The following is a 20,343-nucleotide window of genomic DNA, read 5'->3' on the forward strand; positions in this document are numbered from 1 at the left end:
GTGAAACCTCATCTCTACTAAAAATACAAAAACTAGCCAGGCGTGGGGGCGCACGCCTGTAGTACCAGCTACCCGGGAGGCTGAGGCAGGAGAACTGCTTGAACCCGGGAGGCAGAGGGTGCAGTGAGCCGAGATCATGCCACTGCACTCCAGCCTGGTAACGGAGTGAGACTCCATCTCAAAAAAAGTAAGAAGTCCAAGTTCACTTGTCCCACCATGAATGACAAGTTTGTAGTGTCAATCACCACAGAACAACACACTTTAGCATGTGCTTCACATGAAAATGACAGATTTCACCACCCCCAAACTTGAGGAGGGCTAACCGGTTAGCAGTGAGCAAAGGCAGGGGCCATTAGTTGGGTGTTCTGGTCGAATGGATACACATCCCACTGATCCTACACACACACAGCCGGGGCCCTCAGACAGAAAAGCACATGAGCAAACACTGACAAAGGGTCACAGGCTCTAGCCCGCGACAGCAGAGGCCGCACGCAGGTGAAAGTGGAACAACGTGCACGAGGGACAAGACACCCCAGGGCAGGCCAGGGAGGGGCCGGCAGAGAGATGCCCCAAGGGGCTGGGCCCTGAAGAAGACCCCCAACCAAAAAGACCTCCCCATGCCCTCCCCAAGAACAGCCCTCAGAATTGTGGCCAAAGCTCACCTTTTCAACACAAGGCACAAGGAGACGCAACTGCAATGCCGCCACGCGTGAGGGGAACCCGAGGACACCCATGGCAAGGGAGGCAGGTAAACTAAGGTCTAACACAAGAACTGGGGTTGGGCATGGTGGCTCAGGCCTATAATCCCAGCACTTTGAGAGGCCAAGGTGGGCAGATCTCTTGAGTCCAGGAGTTCAAGACCAGTCTGGGCAACGTAGTGAAACCCTGTCTCTATAAAAAATATAAAAATTAGCCAGGCATGGTGGTGTGCTCCTATAGTCCCAGCTACTCAGGAGGCTGAGGTGGGAGGATCACCTGAGCCCAGGAAGTCAAGGCTGCAGTGAGCCAAGATCGCACACCACTGCACTCCAGCCTGGGCTAGAGTGACACCCTGTCTAAAAAAATAAAAAAATAAAAATTGGGAGGGCACCTCCAGGGAGAAGGGGAGAGGGGTCACAGCATGAGAACAGGGTGGAGGAACAGGCTGGAGACACTGGTCAGCTGTGGGGGTCGGGGCAGAGGGAAATGCCCAAGAGAAAGAGAATGGGTCCCTGAAATCAACACCATCTCTTCAGGACTGTGCCCGGAGCTGTCTTTACAACATGACTCAGAAAACCTTAAATTTAAATACACAATAAACAAAACACGAGAATCAAATACTTGCTGAAAATCTATTTGTGGATAGCCAGAGCCTCCACTTGGTGCTCGCTTGACAGCAGCAAGAAACACAGAAGCCTTCAGCTTCTACTGACTACACTGCGTTATGTTTCTCCATTCAAGTCACTCAACAAACACTGACTGGGCACCTGCTCCACACCAGGCCCCGGGCTGGTCGCGGAAAGCTGACAGTAAACAAGCGAGAGTCCCTGTCCTCAGGCTGCCTTCACAAAAGCGGCTAATCCATGAGGACACAGGTGACTCTGAAGCGGGAAGAGACAAGTCAGAGGCAAGAGGAACAGAGCGAATCGAGCCAGTTGCTGCAAGGGCACTGGGTTTTGACAGGAGGCAGCTCTGCCCAGCAGATCCCGCAGAATGTTTTTCTGGTTTGAATCTGAAGCCTCTACACCAAGGTGCTGCCTTTCAAACAAACCTGATGGTGTATCAGAACAGCTTTTTTTTTTAATTGAAGGTTAAACAGCAGTGGTTGAAAATAGCACTGGAGAGTGAAATAGGGAAGAGTGAAAGAAAATAAAAGTATGGAAAAGCAATAAATTCAGCTGCAATGTTCTCGGAATCATAAAAGAAATGAAACATTTATGATTAAATGCTTCTCTGTATTTCACATATATGAAGTAAACAGACAAGTCATCTAGTCAAATTCATTTTATGGCTAATCAACCTCTCTTCTCCAAGCACAGTCATCATTCAATGCCCCCTTAGGGTTCAATAGCAGCTTTCTGAATTACGTACTCAAATTAGCAACTGAATTTACCATTCGGCTCATTCCAACACACGGCGATGCTCCCCAGATTTATAAAATATGTTCAGAAGTAAATTTTCCAAGGAAATTAACTCTATGAGCTTTGGAGGAAAATGTACGAAAAACCATTCTGACAACGGTAAACAATTCCACCATCCCCTCCGTCTACAGCATAATCTGAAACTTGTGCCCACCCCGAGGGTCAACAGCAGAAAGATGTGGTGCCTGAGACCCAAACCAGAGGGTCTCAGAGGGCTGTCCCGCCCTGACACCCACACCACTCTGGCAGTAATGCACATGCTATCCCGCAAGGCTCCCAGCTGTGTGGTGTCACTTCTGGGCCACAAACTCCCTGCTACATTTTGTCTCATGTCATACTCCTCACAGCCCTCGGAGCACTGAGAACCCAGCAGGGGCTGAGGCAATTACTGGGTCAAATGGACATCTCTGCAAATAGGTCTTGGAAACAGCATTTTTACAAAAATTTTTTCCCTCACATAACAAAAGCAATGCGTATTTATTATAGAAAACAGAAAATACGAAGGAAATGGAAGTATTTTGAAATTGTCCTGGCCGGGCGCTGCGGCTCACGCCGGCAATCCCAGCACTTTGGGAGGCTGAGGTGGGTGGATCACCTGAGGTCAGGAGTTCGAGACCAGCCTGGCCAACATGGAGAAAATTCATCTCTACTAAAAATACAAAATTAGCTGGGCGTTGTGGTGCACGCCTGTAATCCCAACTACTCAGGAGGCTGAGGCAGGAGAATCGCTTGAACCAGGGAAGTGGAGATTGCGGTGAGCTGAGATTGTGCCACCACACTCCAGCCAGGGCAATGAGAGTAAAACTCCATCTCAAAAAAAAAAAAAAAGAAAAGAAACTGTCCAACACAGAGAAGTACAGTCCAACACAGAGAAGTACAGTCCAACACAGAGAAGTACAGTCAAGCACCACATAACGACATTTTAGTCAACAACAGACCTCATATGGGACCATGGTCCTGTAAGACTATAATGTCGCTGAAAAATTCGTCACCTAGTGATGTCACAGCCAAAGATACATCGTAGCACAAAGCATACTCCTGTTTGTGGTGATGCTGATATATGCAAATCTACTGTACTGCCAGTCCTATAACAGTACAGCACATACATTATGTACTATATGTGATACTTGATCATAATGAACAACTATGGTACTGCTTTATGTATGTATTCATTGTACTCATTGTATTATACTTTTTCTTTTTTTTTTTTTTTTTTTTTTTTTTTTTTAGGCAGAGTTTTGCTCTTGTCATCCAGGCTGAAGTGCAATGGCATGATCTCAACTCACTGCAACCTCTGCCTCCGGGATTCAAGTGATTCTCCTGCCTCAGACTCCTGAGCATCTGGGATTACAGGTGCCCACCACCATGCCAGGCTAATTTTTGTATTTTAGTAGAGACGGGTTTCACCATGTTGGCCAGGCTGGTCTCGAACTCCTGACCACAGGTGATCTGCCCGCCTAGGCCTCCCAAAGTGCTGGGATTACAGGCGTGAGCCACTGTGCTCAGCCTATTGTACTATACTTTTTATCATTATGTTAGAGTATGCTCCTTCTACTTATTAAAAAAAAAAAAAAAAAAAGCTGTAAAACAGCCTCGGGCAAGTCCTCAGTCCCTCAGGAGGCATTCCAGAAGAAGGCAATGACCGCTCCATGCATGTTACTGCCCCCGAAGACCTTCCGCTGGGACAAGATGTGGAGGTGGAAGCCAGTGGCACTGATGGTCCTGACCCTGTGTCGGCCTAGGCTAATGGGTGTGTCTGTGTCTTAGTTTTTAACAAAAAGCTGAAAAAGAAAAAAATAAAAAATTTTAAAAAGAGAAAAAAGCTTACTAAGGATATAAAGAAAAATATTTTGGTACAGCTGTACAATGTATTTGTGTTCTAAGCTATGTCATAATAGAAAGGAGTCAAAAAGTTTTTAAAAAATCAAAATGTAGCCTGTAATCCCAGCACTTTGGGAGGCCAAGACGGGCGGATCACGAGGTCAGGAGATCGAGACCATCCTGGCTAACACAGTGAAACCCCGTCTCCACTAAAAATACAAAAAAATTAGCCGGCGTGGTGGTGGCGCCTGTAGTCCCAGCTACTCGGGAGGCTGAGGCAGGAGAATGGCGGGAACCCGGCGGGTGGAGCCTGCAGTGAGCCGAGATCACGCCACTGCACTCCAGCCTGGGCCACAGAGCGAGACTCCGCCTAAAAAAAAAAAAAAAAAAATCAAAACGTTTGCGAAGTTGAAAAGTCACAGCAAGCTAAGGTTAATTAACTACTGAAGAAAGGTGTTTTCATGAATCTAGTGTAGCCTAAATGCAGAGTGTTCAGGACATCTACACAATGCACAGTGACGACCCAGGCCTTCCCGTTCACTCACCCTCCATTCACCAACCCACCAACAGCAAGAGCAACGTCCGGTCCTGCGAGCGCCAGTCACACCGGCCGCCCTACACGAGCATGCCACTTCATCGTTTATCTGTATTTGTACTATCCCTGCTCCATATTCAGAGATGTTCAGATACACACATACTAACCACTGTGTGACAACTCCCTGCAGTATTCAAAACAGTACCATGCTGTACAGGCGTGTAACCTCGCAGCAACAGACGGTGCCACACAGCCCAGGTGTGCAGCAGGCGACACCGTGTAACCTCGCAGCAACAGATGGTGCCACATAGCCCAGGTGTGCAGCAGGCGACACCGTACTAACCCTACCTAGGTTTGTATAAATGCGCTCTGTGATGTTCACACAAGGACAAAATCACCTAAGGACGCATTTCTCAGAAAGCATCCCCGTCGCCAAGTGATGCACGTCTTCCCACGCGGTTCCACCGTCCTGGCAGCCAGCCATCACCGAGTCCCACTCCCCCTCTCTCCTTCTTGCTGCTTCTCACTCAGTCCTGGCCCTGCCCGGCTTCCCCTCGGGACTCACCACACTGAGATCTTTCTTCTTGCTCCCTCCTCTGCCTCCTGCCAGCCTCTCCACATGCCCCAGACTCTTCTGTGTGTTCCCTACTCTGCTCCCCAAAGCCAAGTCCTCAGTCCTCCTTTCTTCTCCTATGAAAAATCATGCTCTCTCCTGCCTTCCTCCACCCGAGTAAATGGTTCTCAAACTCGTGCCTCCAAGCAGAACCACTGCCAACTCTCAGCCACGAATCCACCACCTCACGTCAATGGGTCCCCCACAAAAGTCACTTGTGGCCCACTGGCCACTCACCATACCCACTCTTCGGTCCCCACCCTTGGACAACATCACTCTCTACCAGTCACACGAAAATAGACAACGTGCGGGTCCCCGCCTCGTACCTCTCCCTCGAGCCCTCTTCTCCTGGCAGCCCCTGGCTCTCACTGGCCTATGTCCTGGCATCAAAAACCCTGTTTGTGGCACATATACACCATGGAATACTATGCAGCCATAACAAGGACAAGTTTCATACCCTTTGCAGGGACATGGATGAAGTTGGAAACCATCATTCTCAGCAAACTATCACAAGAAGAGAAAACCAAACACCATATGCTCTCGCTCACAGGTGGGAATTGAACGATGAGATCACTTGGATACAGGAAGGGGATCATCACACTCCGGGCCCTACTGTGGCGGGGAGCGGGGAGGGATAGCATTAGGGAATATACCTAATGTAAATGACGAGTTAATGGGTGCAGCACACCAACATGGCACATATATACATATGTAACAAACCTACATGCTGTGCACATGTACCCTAGAACTTAAAGTATAATAAAATAAATAAACAAATGAATTTGGATTTTAGGTAAACAAAGAGCTTCTTATATATGTCCCAAATATTGCACGGGGCAGACCTATACTAAAAAAAAAGAAAATAAGAAAACCCTCTGTTCCCACTGACTTAAATCAGGGCTCCATTTCTCTCATTCTGCCCATGTATCTCCTGTGACCACCTCCAGAACTGCAATCCACCAACGTGAGGGTCAGCCTCGTCTCCTCCCTGAAGAACACCACCCACCCACAGTCTCCACTTCCTCTAGGTCACCTTGGAAACCTCCCACACATCCCTCCTCTCCTGTCCATCAGCCCTGGCCTGGCCCATCCCCTCCTCCCAAGAAGAACACAACGGCTACACCGGCTGCCCCTGGGTTTGGCCTCAGTTCTGCCGTCCTGTGCCCATCAGGGGACGGGTCACTCCCCAGCTGAACATCCTTCAAGGTCTTTCTACAGACCTTGGGGAAGAACTCGGATGCTTTCAGGTCCCATGAGGCCTGTGCAGCGCCCTCCTGCCGCTCCCGGCTCACACGCCCCCTCTCGGGAGGGCTCTCTTTTCCCACCTTTTGCAATGTGTGGCACAGGGTCCATTTTGAACATCTACTGAACTAAATGAATTGCAAACACTTCCGGACAGTCCCCTTCCTCTCTCTCTCTCCCCCATGGCCATGGTTCTCACCCTACTTCCCGGCCGGCCTCGTCCTACCCGTGCAATCTTGGGTCAGTTCCCTGACCTGAGCCCCTGTCTCTAGCACACAGTAACAGGTCAATAAATGGTAGCAGGAGGTCTGATCAGGTGGCCCCTGCTCAGAAACCTTCCCTAACTCCAAACACAAAACAGCCTCAAGCCAAAACTCCTGCAGCCACCATCCTGAACACTGACCCTCACCTGCATCCCACCACACAGCCGCAGCTGTGCCCACTCCTTCCACCTCTGTTCTCAGGTAACCAGCGACTCATCAGGTTCCCAAACACATCCTGTATTCCTCCTTACCTGGGCTGTGTTCAAGCCACCCTGTGCCAAGAAGGCCTTGTCGCAGCCCCTGACTACAGAACACGCCCCCACACCCCAGGTAACCTTCAAAGTCCAGTTTAATGTCATCTCCTGTCCTCAGTGAAAACTGCCCTCTCCTTGCCCATGCTGCCACAGGGCTTCCTGGCCCCTCCACGGCCCGCTTGGCACCAGCATCCTTGCGGCAGAAGCTCCCAGCTGGTCTGTCTCCCTCAGCAAACGGAAGTCCCTCGGTAGCAGGAGTAACACCAGGCTCACCTTTGCACACACCCCAGGGCCTCGCGTGCAAACACAGCGCGTCCCATAACTGCTTGTTACATTTAATTCTCTTCCTCACTATGCAAATACTTGAACGATTAAGCATTTAAAGGCATACCCTATCTTTGAAGGAATTAAGTTCCAAGAATACAGGACATCTTCTCACGACAAAACCTAGCTAGGTAACAACACCCTCTTAAAAGCTCCCAAGCTGCTGTTAAGGTGGCCTTTTCTATGAGCTATTTAAAAGCATGACGGCTTAGGAAGGCACATTTGGCTGACGCACAAGCTGCTACGGTGGCTCTAGTGACTGGTTTTGGAACACAAAACTAACTCAATATAGAGATTAATTCTAAAAGAAAACAAAATGGAGCCCACAGCCAACAATCCTCTACCAGCCCTTTCCAGGAGGCAGCTGTGGCCATGCAGGAATCACCTCCTGCACCATCGATAAACCTGAGAACTTGGCAGCGGCCAGACCCAGTCTCAAAACAGAAGAGGCAGCGCTCTGTGCTCTTCCTCCACCCCGATAAAGCAACTCCCAAGGCCCCAGACATGAGCAGGAAAATCCTGTCATAAATTCTATAAAACTGTGATTGTCTCTGAACCTTTCTTCCTCCCAGATCCCCTCTGAATTCGGAAAGAAGCAAGGCCAGATCTCCCCTTGACTCCCAAACTCAACGGCATAACGTAGGGAGTCCCAGCCAACTTGCTGGCCTCCCTGCCGCAAACACATTCACGTGCAAACAAGGGCAGCGGGGGCACCAAGCCCTCGCGGAGGAGCTGCCACCCCTGAGAGAGCCACAGTGACACCAAGGGACTCGCCCCCTTTCCAAGACGGGGTCCTCTGCCCTGCCTCTCCACACATCCCGAGCCACTGACAGCTTTCAGCCAAGGATCAGGAGCTCATCCAGACAACTGCAATGAACATCACTTGCCTCATCTAGGTGAAAGCCTTAGAGCCAGCAAGCCTATTTTTTTTCTTCTTTTTTGAGACAGAGTCTTGCTGTGTCGCCCAGGCTAGAGTGCAGTGGCGAGATCTCGGCTCACTGCAAGCTCCGCCTCCCGGATTCACGCCATTCTCCTGCCTCAGCCTCCCAAGTAACTGGGACTACAGGCGCCCGCCACCACACCCGGCTCATTTTTTGTATTTTTAGTAGAGACGGGTTTTCACCGTGTTAGCCAGGATGGTCTCTATCTCCTGACCTCGTGATCCGCCCGCCTCGGCCTCCCAAAGTGCTGGGATTACAGGTGTGAGCCACCGCACCCGGCCTTTATTTTTTAGTTTAGTAAAAATGTTTCATAAAAGAAGGCCCATTTCAAACCAGCACAGCAAGGAGTACAAGGTGGAGAGAGCTGCACGGCACACTTAAAAATTCTATCGGGGCCGGGCGTGGTGGCTGAAGCCTATAATCCCAGCACTTTGGGAGGCCGAGACAGGCGGATCACGAGGTCAGGAGATCGAGACCATCCTGGCTAACACAGTGAAACCCCGTCTCTACTAAAAATACAAAAACTTAGCCGGGCAAGGTGGCAGGCGCCTGTAGTCCCAGCTACTCGGGAGGCTGAGGCAGGAGAATGGCGTAAACCCGGGAGGCGGAGCTTGCAGTGAGCTGAGATCCGGCCACTGCACTCCAGCCTGGGTGACAGAGCGAGACTCTGTCTCAAAAAAAAAAAAAAAATTCTATCGGAATCGGCCTGGCTCCGGTACACACAGCGCACATGAGAAGGAAGAGGGTGGCGGAGGACGAGGCAGCGCTCAAACGAACCCAAGCACGAGCAAGAACACCTAGGAGGGACCTGTGGGAACAGAGCTGATGCAGTCGGGCGCCCAGAAATATCAGGGGTCCCGAAGCCAGAAAGGGCTCTGCCTTGGACCGGCCTGAGGGTGAACCTATTCCCCTAGGAGCTTGGGGCCTTGAGCAGAGGCCCACCTTCCCCACGCAGGCCATACGGGGAAGGCAGATTCAGGGTGGAGAGGACGCCCAGGAACACCTGGCCCTGCCTCGGGGGGCTGCCATCAGTAACAACACAGACGTTCTCAGCCTCCACTTCCTACTCAATAAGGGAACCCACAGCTATTCTAAGCAACTGGACTCGCGGGGGCTACGTGCCCTTCATGATCCACAGCACTCGGAGTGGAATTTCCATGTTTATCACCAGAAAAGAGGAAACATTTCAGAAAGGAGGAACAAAAAGTCCGAGGATACTCAAAATGAAAGTTCCCCACAGCACGGGGCCCAGAAATGGGAAGAGCCCAGGCGGCCCTGTTCTCTGGGCCTCCTGATACCTCTGCCTCGTGTCTGCAAAGAGAACACGGGGGGACCTGGGAGAAGTGGCTCACCTCTCTCCGGAAGAATCCCCGGCAGTCTGCCGAGCGCAGGACGCGTGGTTTTTCCCTGCCTGGAAGAGTCGGGCCTCAGGCTGAGCTCAGCAGGCAGCAGCCTGAGTTCAAACATGAGGATGTGTGCCAGGGTGCAGGGACCACCTCCACCCAAGCCAGCCCACAGAAGGATCAGATTCCTGGTGAACGAGTCAGCCTTCTCTGTAATAATTTCAGCACCTGTTAAGTCCGCTTGGGCGTGGAGGAGATAAGGATGAGGCTGTGATGGGTAAGGGCACAGAACTTCTCAGATTCAAACCCTAGCTCTGCCACTTACGGGCTGTGTGGCTTTGAGCATGTAACTCAGCTTCTGAGTCTCCTCATTTGTAAAATAGGGACCACACGGTGCCACCTCCAGCTGCTATGAGGACTACATAGGTGGCTGCACGTAAAGTGCCTAGTCCACCGGGCGCGGTGGCTCACGCCTGTAATCCCGGCACTTTGGGAGGCCGAGGTGGGCAGATCACCTGAGGTCAGGAGTTCGGGACCAGCCTGGCCAACACAGTGAAACCCCGTTTCTACTAAAACACACACACAAAAATTAGCTGGGTATGGCAGCATGAGCCTGTAGCCCCTGCTACTGGGGAGGCTGAGGCAGGAGAATTTGCTTGAACCCAGGAAGCGGAGGTTACAGTGAGCCGAGATCGCACTATTGTATTCCAGCCTGGGTAACAGAGCGAGACTCTGTCTCCTTAAAAAAAAAAAAAACCGCCTAGCCCAAGGGAAGCACTCCACAAACAATCCCTAGCATGGGGCGTGATGCCAAGGCCCCACCTCAGTTCCGATTCCCCTCTGCACCTGAGCGCTGCAGGGAACACCTGCTCTGTGCCTGATCCACACACAGACACGCTCCCTGGACTCCTCAGGAAAAAGAACCGTGCAGGTGGCTCATCTTGCGCTCCCAGGGCCAAGCATGGTGACACTCCCGACCCTGTGGCAGGATACCGGCTCCTGTTCCTGGGCTCCCCACTGCACCCAGAAACACTGCACAATGCAGATCTCCACGGCCTGTGTTCAAGGGGTGAAGGGCTGAGCTGAGAAGGGGCAGAGACCCTGAGCCTGCCAGAGAAAGAAAGGAGGGGCAGGTGTCACTCTCAGGCCGCAGAGCCAGGACAGCCCCCTGCACGTGAACACTGTCCTTGTCCTGGCCACAGGCAGGCCGCACTAGACTGTGGCCGTTCAGGGACAGAAAAACAAAGATGACTTCTTTTCAACCCAAATGCCTATCAATCAACAAGTGGATGAAGAAAGTGTGGTGTAGCCGGGCACGGTGGATCATGCTTATAATCCCAGCACTTTGGGGGGCCAAGGCAGGCAGATCACAAGGTCGAAAGATGGAGACCATCCCGGCCAACAGGGTAAAAACACAAAAATTAGCTGGGCGTGGTGGTGCGTGCCTGTAATCCCAGCTACTCAGGAGGCTGAGGCAGGAGAATCGCTTGAACCTGCAAGACAGAGGTTGCAGTGAGCCGAGATTGCACCACTGCACTCCAGCCTGGTGACAGAGCGAGACTCCCATCTCAAAAAAAAAAAAAAAAAAAAAAACTGTGGGGTGTGTGTGTGTATGTAATGTGTGTACATATATATGCGTATGTATATATATGATGAAACACTACTCAGCCTAATGCCATTAATTCATTACTACTCATTCATAAAAAGGAATGAATTAATGGCATTCGCAGAGACCTGGATGAGGCTGGAGACTAAGTAAAGTAACTCAGGAATGGAAAACCAAACCATCTGTTCTCACTCAAAAGTGGGAGCTAACGGCCAGGCATGGTGGCTCATGTCTGTAATCCCAGTACTCTGGGAGGCCAAGGCAGGTGGATAACTTGAGGTCACAAGGTCAAGACCAGCCTGGCCAACATGGTAAAATCCCATCTCTATTAAAAATACAAAAATTAGGCGGGCATGGTGGCGCACACCCGTAGTCCCAGCCACTTGGGAGGCTGAGGCAGGAGAATCGCTTGAACCCAGGAGGTGGAGGTTGCAGTGAGCCGAGATCACGCCACTCCACTCCAGCATGGGCAACAGAGTGAGACTCCATCTCAAAAAAAAAAAAAAAAAATTGTAAGTGGGAGCTAAGCTATGAGGATGCAAAGGCATAAGAATGACACAATGGACTTCAAGAACTCAGGGAGAAAGGGTGGGAAAGGGGTGAGCGATAAAAGACTGGGTTCAGTGTATACTGCTCAGGTGCACCAAAATCTCACTAATCACCACTAAAGAACTTACTCATGTAACCAAACACCACCTGTTCCCCAGTAGTCTATGGAAATAAAAAATTAAAAAGAAAAAGAAAAACAGACAAGTGGTCTTCCAAGACATATTCTCCTCAATTCCATGACCTCCCATGGTTCCTCACAAACACTTGGGAGCAGGGAGGCTGAGGCAGGAGAACGGCGTGAACCCGGGAGGCGGAGCTTGCAGTGAGCTGAGATCCGGCCACTGCACTCCAGACTGAGCGGCAGAGCGAGACTCGGTCTCAAAAAAAAAAAAAAAAAAAAAAAAAAAAACACTTGGGAGCAATGGGTACTTCCTCCTGCTCTCATTACTTAAGAAACAAACAAATAATCCAAAATTGTCAGGGATTATTTAACCATTTTCGTCTTCATTTAAAATTAACCCAGAGTCCAGATTTACTCTATCAGACAAATATGTAAGAGAAAGGAAATAGGATTCACATTCAATTTATTTTTCAAAATGTTTCTGGACAAAGTAAGACATTTAATAACATGGAAAGTGACCACTGAAAGGAACAAGGAAAAGGAACTGCGCCTACAGCAAAAACTCACCAGCGTTTCCGAGGCCACCGTCACAGGAAGGTCATGTCCACTCACTAACAAGAAGAGAAACCCAGCTGGCGGGGAACACACGATCACTGCCGGGACAAAACGCCGGGGCTTGCCCCAGCATGAAAACAGGACTGAGGGTTCTTACCCAATAAACAACCTCTTCAAAACACAAGCAAGGCAATACAGATGTATAAAAACACAAGCAAGGCCGGGCGCGGTGGCTCAAGCCTGTAATCCCAGCACTTTGGGAGGCCGAGACGGGCGGATCACGAGGTCAGGAGATCGAGACCATCCTGGCTAACCCGGTGAAACCCCGTCTCTACTAAAAAATACAAAAAGCTAGCCGGGCGAGGTGGCGGGCGCCTGTAGTCCCAGCTACTCCGGAGGCTGAGGCAGGAGAATGGCGTGAACCCGGGAGGCAGAGCTTGCAGTGAGCTGAAATCCGGCCACTGCACTCCAGCCTGGGTGACAGAGCGAGACTCCGTCTCAAAAAAAAAAAAAAAAAAAAAAACACAAGCAAGCAAGGGGGCCCGAGGCAGCAGCCAACATTCTGAGGAAAGAGGCAGGGCCCTATTTGCTTCCTAGGCCTGAGCAGGACAGAGGACACAGGAAGAACCCTCCGAGCTGACTTCAGTTCCCTGGGTTTAAACATACTTTGTGGAGGTTACCCAGTGACCCCCCACAAGGCCGCTGACCAAGGTACTCCTGTCCACATCGAAGTGCAGGACTGTTGAGGGAGGTGCCGGGCCGCCTGCCACTCCCTGTTGGACATCCCTTGGCACAGTACCCCACTCTTCACAGCTGCTGTAACAAATCACCACAACTTAAAACATGCATTCGTTATCTCGAAGTTCTGAAGGTCAGAAATCCGGCGTGGGTCTCATCACACTGAAGTCCAGGCGTCGGCCAGCTGCGCTCCTTCCGGGAGGCTCGAGGGGAGAACCCGTTTCCTGCTCACTCCGGTTGTCCGCAGAATTCAGCTCCTGGCGGGGGCAGGAGCAAGGCCTTGCTCTCCTGTTAGCTATCCGTAGAACGCCTTGCTCTCTTGTTAGCTATCCGTAGAATGCCTTTCCCAGCTTCCAGAAGCCGCGCCACATTCCTGGTGGCTGCCTCCCCCATCTGCAAAGCCAGCCACTGTGGATGGAGTCCATCCTACACCGTGTCTCTGACCACTTCCAAAAGCTCATGAGGTTACACTGGGCCCGCCGGGTAACAGGACAATTCCCCCATTTCAGGTCAGCTGATTAGTGACCTGAATTCCCCTCTGCCATGTAACAGAACATATTTGCAGGGGTCAGGGATGAGGATGAGGACACCTTTAGGGGGCCAGTATTCTGCCCACCACATTCCCATCCCCTCAGGCCAGCGTCCTGGACATCACCTCAACCGCCAGCACCCTGCCCATCAGTGAATCCCGAGAGTACCACGCACACCCTGAACCTGCTCACTCCTCTCCAACCCCACAGCCTCTGGCCTCGGCCTCCTCAGAAGCCCACCAGCTTCCTCTCGCCTTCTCTTCAAGGATGACGGACAGTGTCACAGTATCACAGCCCTCCCTGTTTAATACCCTTCAACACTCTCTCATGGCTCTTACGACCACAGCCCGGATCTTCACCATGGCCTTGGCAGCAGCTCCAGAGCCCGCTCACCACCCTCCATGCCCCTCCTCCCCAGTCACGTGCTCCCCGCAGGAGGGGGGCTCCGATAGACTCCCCCCAACCTCTGCAGCCAGGTCTCGGCAGAAGCCCAACCTGTGTCAGGAGGACACGACCATTCCACCCACTGAGGGCCCTGCTCTCTGCCAGCATCCTGGGACTGCCACCTGCCCGGCACCACAGTCTGCGCGCATGTGTTCACGGGGCAGGCGTCCAGCCGCGAAGGGCCACGTGGATGGCTCAGCACTCACCACGGCAGCTGGCACAGGAGAGGAGCAAGTAAACGTTTTCCGAATGAATTCATTATCCCCAACAATGCCTCTCCTCCGGCGAGGACGGACGGTGGCCTGTTCAGCTGTCTCGTTTGCTCACAGGCGTCTCGTGGCTCTGGCAGTGTAAGCTGACGGCTGTCAGAGCCACAACACTGAGAACCCTCTTCTGCTCCAGCTTTATCCCAGCACCCACATCCTTGCCATGTTCAATTTGGGCCTTTCTTGCCACCACGCCACTTACTTTTTTTTTTTTTTTTTTGAAACAGAGTCTTGCCCTGTCGCCCAGGCTAGAGTGCAATGACGCGATCTCAGCTCACTGTAACCTCTGCCTCTCGGGTTCAAATGATTCTCCTGCTTCAGCCTCCTGAGTAGCTGGGATTATAGGTGCCCGCCACAATGTCCAGCTATTTTTTGTATTTTTAGTAGAGATGGGGTTTCACCATGTTGGTCAAGCTGGTCTCGAACTGCTGACCTCAGGTGATCCACCTGCCTCAGCCTCCCAAAGTGCTGGGATGACAGGCATGAGCTACAGCGACCAGCCACCATCAGGCCACTTTCAAATGTCATACTCCAAATACCCCAGCTGCCTGCATACCCTCTGTCAGCAGAGCACACCCTGCCAGGCAGAGCTGAGCTAAAATAGCAAACATCAGACCCACACTGAAAGACTGCCTGTGTTCTCAAGCCCAGTGTGCTGTGATTTTGTCTTGGCATGTAAAGTGAAGTGTGGCCAGAATTCCAACTGCAACAGCCCATCGGGAGCCAAGAGAGTCAGCGGCCCAGGACAGAACCAGCCCAGACAGTCAGAGACTGAACCTTCAGATTCTACTTTTTTTTTTTTTTGAGACAGAGTCTTGCTCTGTTGCCCAGGCTATGAGAGTCTCGCTCTGTTGCCCAGGCTGTGGTGCAGTGGTGCAACCTTGGCTCACTGCAATCTCTGCCTCCTGTGTTCAAGCGATTCTCCTGCCTCAGCCTACCAAATAGCTGGGATTACAGGCACCAGCCACCATGCCCGGCTAATTTTTTAGTAGAGATGGGGTTTCGCCATATTGGCCAGGCTGGTCTCAAACTCCTGACCTCAAGTGATCCACCCACCTCAGCCTCCCAAAGTGCTGGGATTACGGGCATGAGCCACGGTGCCCAGTCAAACCTTCGGATTCTTATCACCTACCGTTTCTTGCCACCACCACAGCTTCCACTCCGGTGCAAGCCGCCACCACCAGTGGCCACCGGATGCTGCAGCACCCTGGCCTCCTGGTCTCACTGCTTCTGCCCTTGCCCCGACTCCCAATGCCTCCAATCTGTCTTCGGTACAGCAGCCAAAGATACCCCATGAAACCTAATGCAGACCATGCCACTCCTCTGCTCAAAACCCTCCAAAGGTGCCCCATTCAGCCAGCATCAAACAACAGTCCATATCTTCACTGCAGTCACGAGACTCTACCCCCACCACCCTTCAGGACGCACCCCTTGACTCTCCCCTTCTATCGGCCAGACCCACACTGGCCCCAGCTCCTCTCCTCAAGCATGCCAGCATCGCTCTGGGGATCCTCTGCACCTGTTCACCCCTCTGCCTGGATCGCTCTACCCCAGCCTCCTGGTTGGCCTATTCCCTCATCTCGTGCAAATCTTTCCTCAAATGTCACCTCAGCGAAGGGCTCCTTCTCACCACCACACCTGCTACTAAGCCACCTAGTCCTCTTCCCAGCTTTGTTTTGATAGCAACTGTCACCTTTCAACAGATAACTCCATTTAACTGAGCTATGTTATTTATACCCGGCTCTCCCACTGCACTGTAAGCTCTGCAGAGCAGAGATCTGGGTCTATTTTGTTCACTAATATTATCTCCAGCACCTGGGGCTGTTCCTAACACATACTATGGATTGAATACATATTTGCTGCTTCAGCAAATCATCAAATTCTCAAAACTGGTCCAAGAAGCCCATCCTTTTCTCATCAAAAAGAACTGTGCTAAGCCAAAGAAACCTCCCCATTTGCCATAGCTACTGAAACCAAATTCAACCCCTTTGCGCTACAGATACAGACACTGATGGCCGCAGAGGTGACTTGGTGACGACCACTACTGGCAAAAGAAAGTTAAGATCTGGACCACCCGACTCCCAGTCAGAGGTCTATTTACCACACGACACATCCTGGCTTATCCAGAAACAAAGTTTCTAGGAAAGCATCAGCCAAACATGTAACCTAAGGACCAGGGTGTGCATAAACCTAAGGTCTACCAGCAAGACCACCTCTTCTGCAGTGTATAGCCCTGGCTACACCACCCACTCTCCAGGCTAATCGAGAAGATAGGTTGGAATAAACACCATGTATCGGTACTGACAATGCAAGAATGAGAAAGACACATTTCCCAAACCTGTGCATCTCACAAGTGAAAGCAAAAGCACATACCAGGGACAACAGGAAGCCAGAGGTACCAACAACACTGAGTTTGATGCAAAAAAGGGGGACTTTAGTTCAGGCTGCATAAAAACAGGAGGTATGCTGGAGAGTGTATATTGAGAAGTGGAGGGGAAAAAAAAAGCTAAGCCAGGAGAAAGGGACGAGAAAAAACATTCTGGTCAGATACAAAAGCATGAAAGTGACAGGGTCATCAAACAGGATGGTGTGCCAAGGAACCTAGCAGTCCATCAGCACAGCTGAGAGCAAAGCTCAAAGCAAGAGAGCAGCCAGGTTATAAAGGGCTTGGATGTCGTGCAAAAACACTTATACTTCTCAGCACGACATTGAAGGGGAAAAAACCCAGGGATTTAAACCAAGACTGCCTCAGGGAGTGCAGGATCAAGCATGTCTGCTGCAAAACACCAGCAGACATAACATGTAAAACGCCAAAAACAGTGTCTAGCAAATGCTAAGTGTTTAATGAATACTAGCCATTATTGCCATAAGGAATTACTGAGTTGTGCTACTGGCCGGGAGCAGTGGCTCACGTCTGTAATCCCAGCACTTGGGGAGGCCGACACAGGCGGGCCACTTGAGATCAAGAGTTCGAGACCAGCTTGGCCAACATGGTGAAACTGCATCTCTACTAAAAATACAAAAAAATTAGCTGGGCGTGGTGGCGGACACCTGTAACCCAAGTTACTTGGGCAGCAGAGGCAGGAGAATCACTTGAACCCAGGAGGCAGTGGTTGCAGTGAGCCTAGATCGCACCACTGCACTCCAGTCTGGGCGACAGAGCAAGACTCGTCTCAAAAATAAAAAAGAGTTGAACTATCTGCAAGATCCCTTGCTAGTCTTGTACTGCACAGCAGGTGTAGTCTTCTTCCTGAGTCTCCTTGAGTTGACGGCTACACTCAAAAAAAAAAAAAAGAAGAAAACAAGGCTGTGCACTGTGGCTCACGCCTGTAATCCCAGCACTCTGGGAGGCTGAAGTGGGTGGATCACAAGATCAGAAATTCAAGACCATCCTGGCCAACATGGTGAAACCCCAACTCTACTAAAAATATAAAAATTAGCTGGGCGTGGTGGCGAGTGCCTATAATCCCAGCTACTCGGAAGGCTGAGGCAGGAGAATTGCTTGAACCAGGACCCAGGAGGTGGAGGTAGCAGTGAGCTGAGATTGTGCCACTGCACTCCAGCCTGGGCTACAGAGCGAGACCCTTGTCTCAAAAAAAAAAAAAAAAAGAGGAAAAAAAGGCTGGGCACGGTGGCTAACGCCTGTAATCCCAGCACTTTGGGAGGCCGAAGTGGGTGGATCACCTGAGGTCAGGAGTTTGAGACCAGCCTGGCCAACATAGTGAAACCCCGTCTCTACTAAAAATAGAAAAAAAAAATTAGCCAGGCCTGGTGGTGGGCGCCTGTAATCCCAGCTACTTGGGAGGCTGAGGCAGGAAAATTGGTTGAACCTGGGAGGCAGAGGTTGCAGTGAGCAGAGATTGTGCCACCGAACTCCAGCCTGGGCAACAGAGTGAGGTACCGTCTCAAAAAAAAAAAACAAAAAAACAAAGAAAACCATCATGGGAAACAATTGAAAGAGCTGCCAAAGCCACAGGAACCTGGCTAGGATCTCCACTAGCACTGTGCTTGCGTAGGTGTGGACTAAATAAATATGCAGCTGGTGACCAATCACCACTACTGACAGGAAAACGGTCATCACTTTGTGACTCCTCCCTCAGGGCGGAGTTCCAGCCTGCCACCTGAAAGAGCGGCACTGCCAGAGGCTTGAGCCACAAGATGGATGGGAAACACACAGGCTTCACAGGCCTTCCTGCTGCACCCAACCTCTCCTTCTTCTGCCCTCTTCAGTGACAGCCTCAAACAACTCTCCAAGACTCCAACTTCACAAAGGAAAGGTATTACGGAAGCTGCTCTCAAAAGTGCCTGAGACACAGAACAGCATCAAAGTCAGAGGAAAAGGAAAGCTGGTCTTTGGTATCTCAGGTTCACATAGAAGAAAACTGAAGACTGTATTAGTTTCCTGTGGCTGCCATAACAAATTACCACAAACTGAATGGCTTGAAACAACAGACATTTATTCTCTCTCAGTTTTAAAGGCCAAAAGTCCAAAATCAAGTCATGAGCAGGGCCATGCTCTCTGTGAAGTCTCTAGGTGCGCATCCTTCCTTGCCTCTCCCAGCTGCTGCTGGCTGCCAGCAACCCCTGGCTTTCCTCGGCTTGTAAATGTACTATTCCAATCTCTGTTTCTGTCTCCGCAGGGCCATTTCCCTGAGTGTGTGTCTCTGTATACAAATTTCCCTCCTGTTAGAAAAATACTAGTTGTTGAACTAAGGCCCACCCTCATCCAGTATGACCTCATTTTACCTTGATTACTTGTGCAAAAACCCTATTTCCAAATATCATATCCACGGCTTCCAGATGGACATAAATTTGGTGGCAGGGGATGGGGGAGGGGGCAAACACTACTCAACTCAGTATAAGGACAAGTTACCAAGGGCCACAGCCTTCAATCCAAAAGTTGAGTCACTGCTGTAACTCCACACAGCAGCTCTGTTATTCTTACATCTCAGTTGATTAAGAATTAGAGTTTAGACTGATGAGGAACCAAAACCTTAAGACCTCAAAGTAACACATAAAAGTTACACTGTCCTGTGGCTCCTCTTCCCTGGACTCTATGTTCCAGAGCATTTGTTCCTGTCGCTACCAGGACCTCCTATTCACCACCATTCCAGAATCTTCACTCATCTTGGACCCTGACACTGGTTTTGTTGGAAGCTCTTACTGTTCTCGAATCACGCACAGTCAAATAGGGTCTCTGGCCACCTTTGATGACTCCCTTCATTCTCGAAGTCACCCATGAGCAGTCAGTAACTCACTCTGCTAACTCCCAGATCACTCTTAAAAGTAAACTTTCCTTTTTTTTTTTTTTGAGACAGAGTTTCACTCTTGTTACCCAGGATGGGGTGCAATGGAACAATCTCAGCTCACTGCAACCTCCACCTCCCAGGTTCAAGCGATTCTCCTGCCTCGGCCTCCTGAATAGCTGGGATTACAGGCATGTGCCACCGTGCCCGGCTAATTTTGTATTTTTAGTAGAGACTGGGTTTCTCCATGTTGGTCAGGCTGGTCTCAAACTCCTGACCTCAGGTGATCTGCCCACCTCGGCCTCCCAAAGTGCTGGGATTACAGGCATGAGCCGCCGCACCCCGCCAAAAGTAAACTTTTCTAACTGGATGCAGTAAATTGCAAAGGTTATCATTCAAACACTCAAATGATAGTGTTTATTATGAAATAGGAGTACAAACCATTTTCCTGTGTTTATGAATGATTCTACTCAGACTTGTTTTAATATCACAATTCATAATTTTCAGCATTCCAGACTTCAACTTTGGAACAGAACACACTATGTTCTGAAGTCTTGAAGTTTGCTTATCTCTGATCTGTTTTCACCAGTGGCTGATTTTATCCTAGGTACCCTCCAGGTAATGTCTCATTCCCTAGGGCCCTGGCAGAGCTCAGCGCCATAGCAATCAGACAAGGACTCTGGAGCTGTAATAGCATCTAGGGTGTACCCAGGTTATTCCAGGCTAAAAAAAAAAAAAAAAAAAAACCTTTCTGCTAACACAATATAGGAGTTGGTTTTGAGATCAGCAAGCAGAAACAGGGAAACTCACAGGGAAACTCTAATCCTCTTGC

General features: G+C 50.5%; 2 protein-coding genes across 4 annotated transcripts in view; one reads left to right on the forward strand and one right to left on the reverse strand.

Annotated features, from left to right (window-relative positions):
* Positions 1–20,343, reverse strand: part of TBC1D22A (TBC1 domain family member 22A) — a 417,738-nt gene that overhangs the window by 396,704 nt on the left and 691 nt on the right. The window lies entirely within an intron of this gene.
* CERK (ceramide kinase) overlaps positions 1–20,343 on the forward strand; it is a 461,681-nt gene that overhangs the window by 361,043 nt on the left and 80,295 nt on the right. The gene's annotated exons all lie outside the window — the stretch shown is intronic.

The sequence above is a fragment of the Macaca thibetana genome, chromosome 10, assembly GCF_024542745.1.
Source record: "Macaca thibetana thibetana isolate TM-01 chromosome 10, ASM2454274v1, whole genome shotgun sequence".
NCBI classification, from domain to species: Eukaryota; Metazoa; Chordata; class Mammalia; order Primates; family Cercopithecidae; genus Macaca; species Macaca thibetana.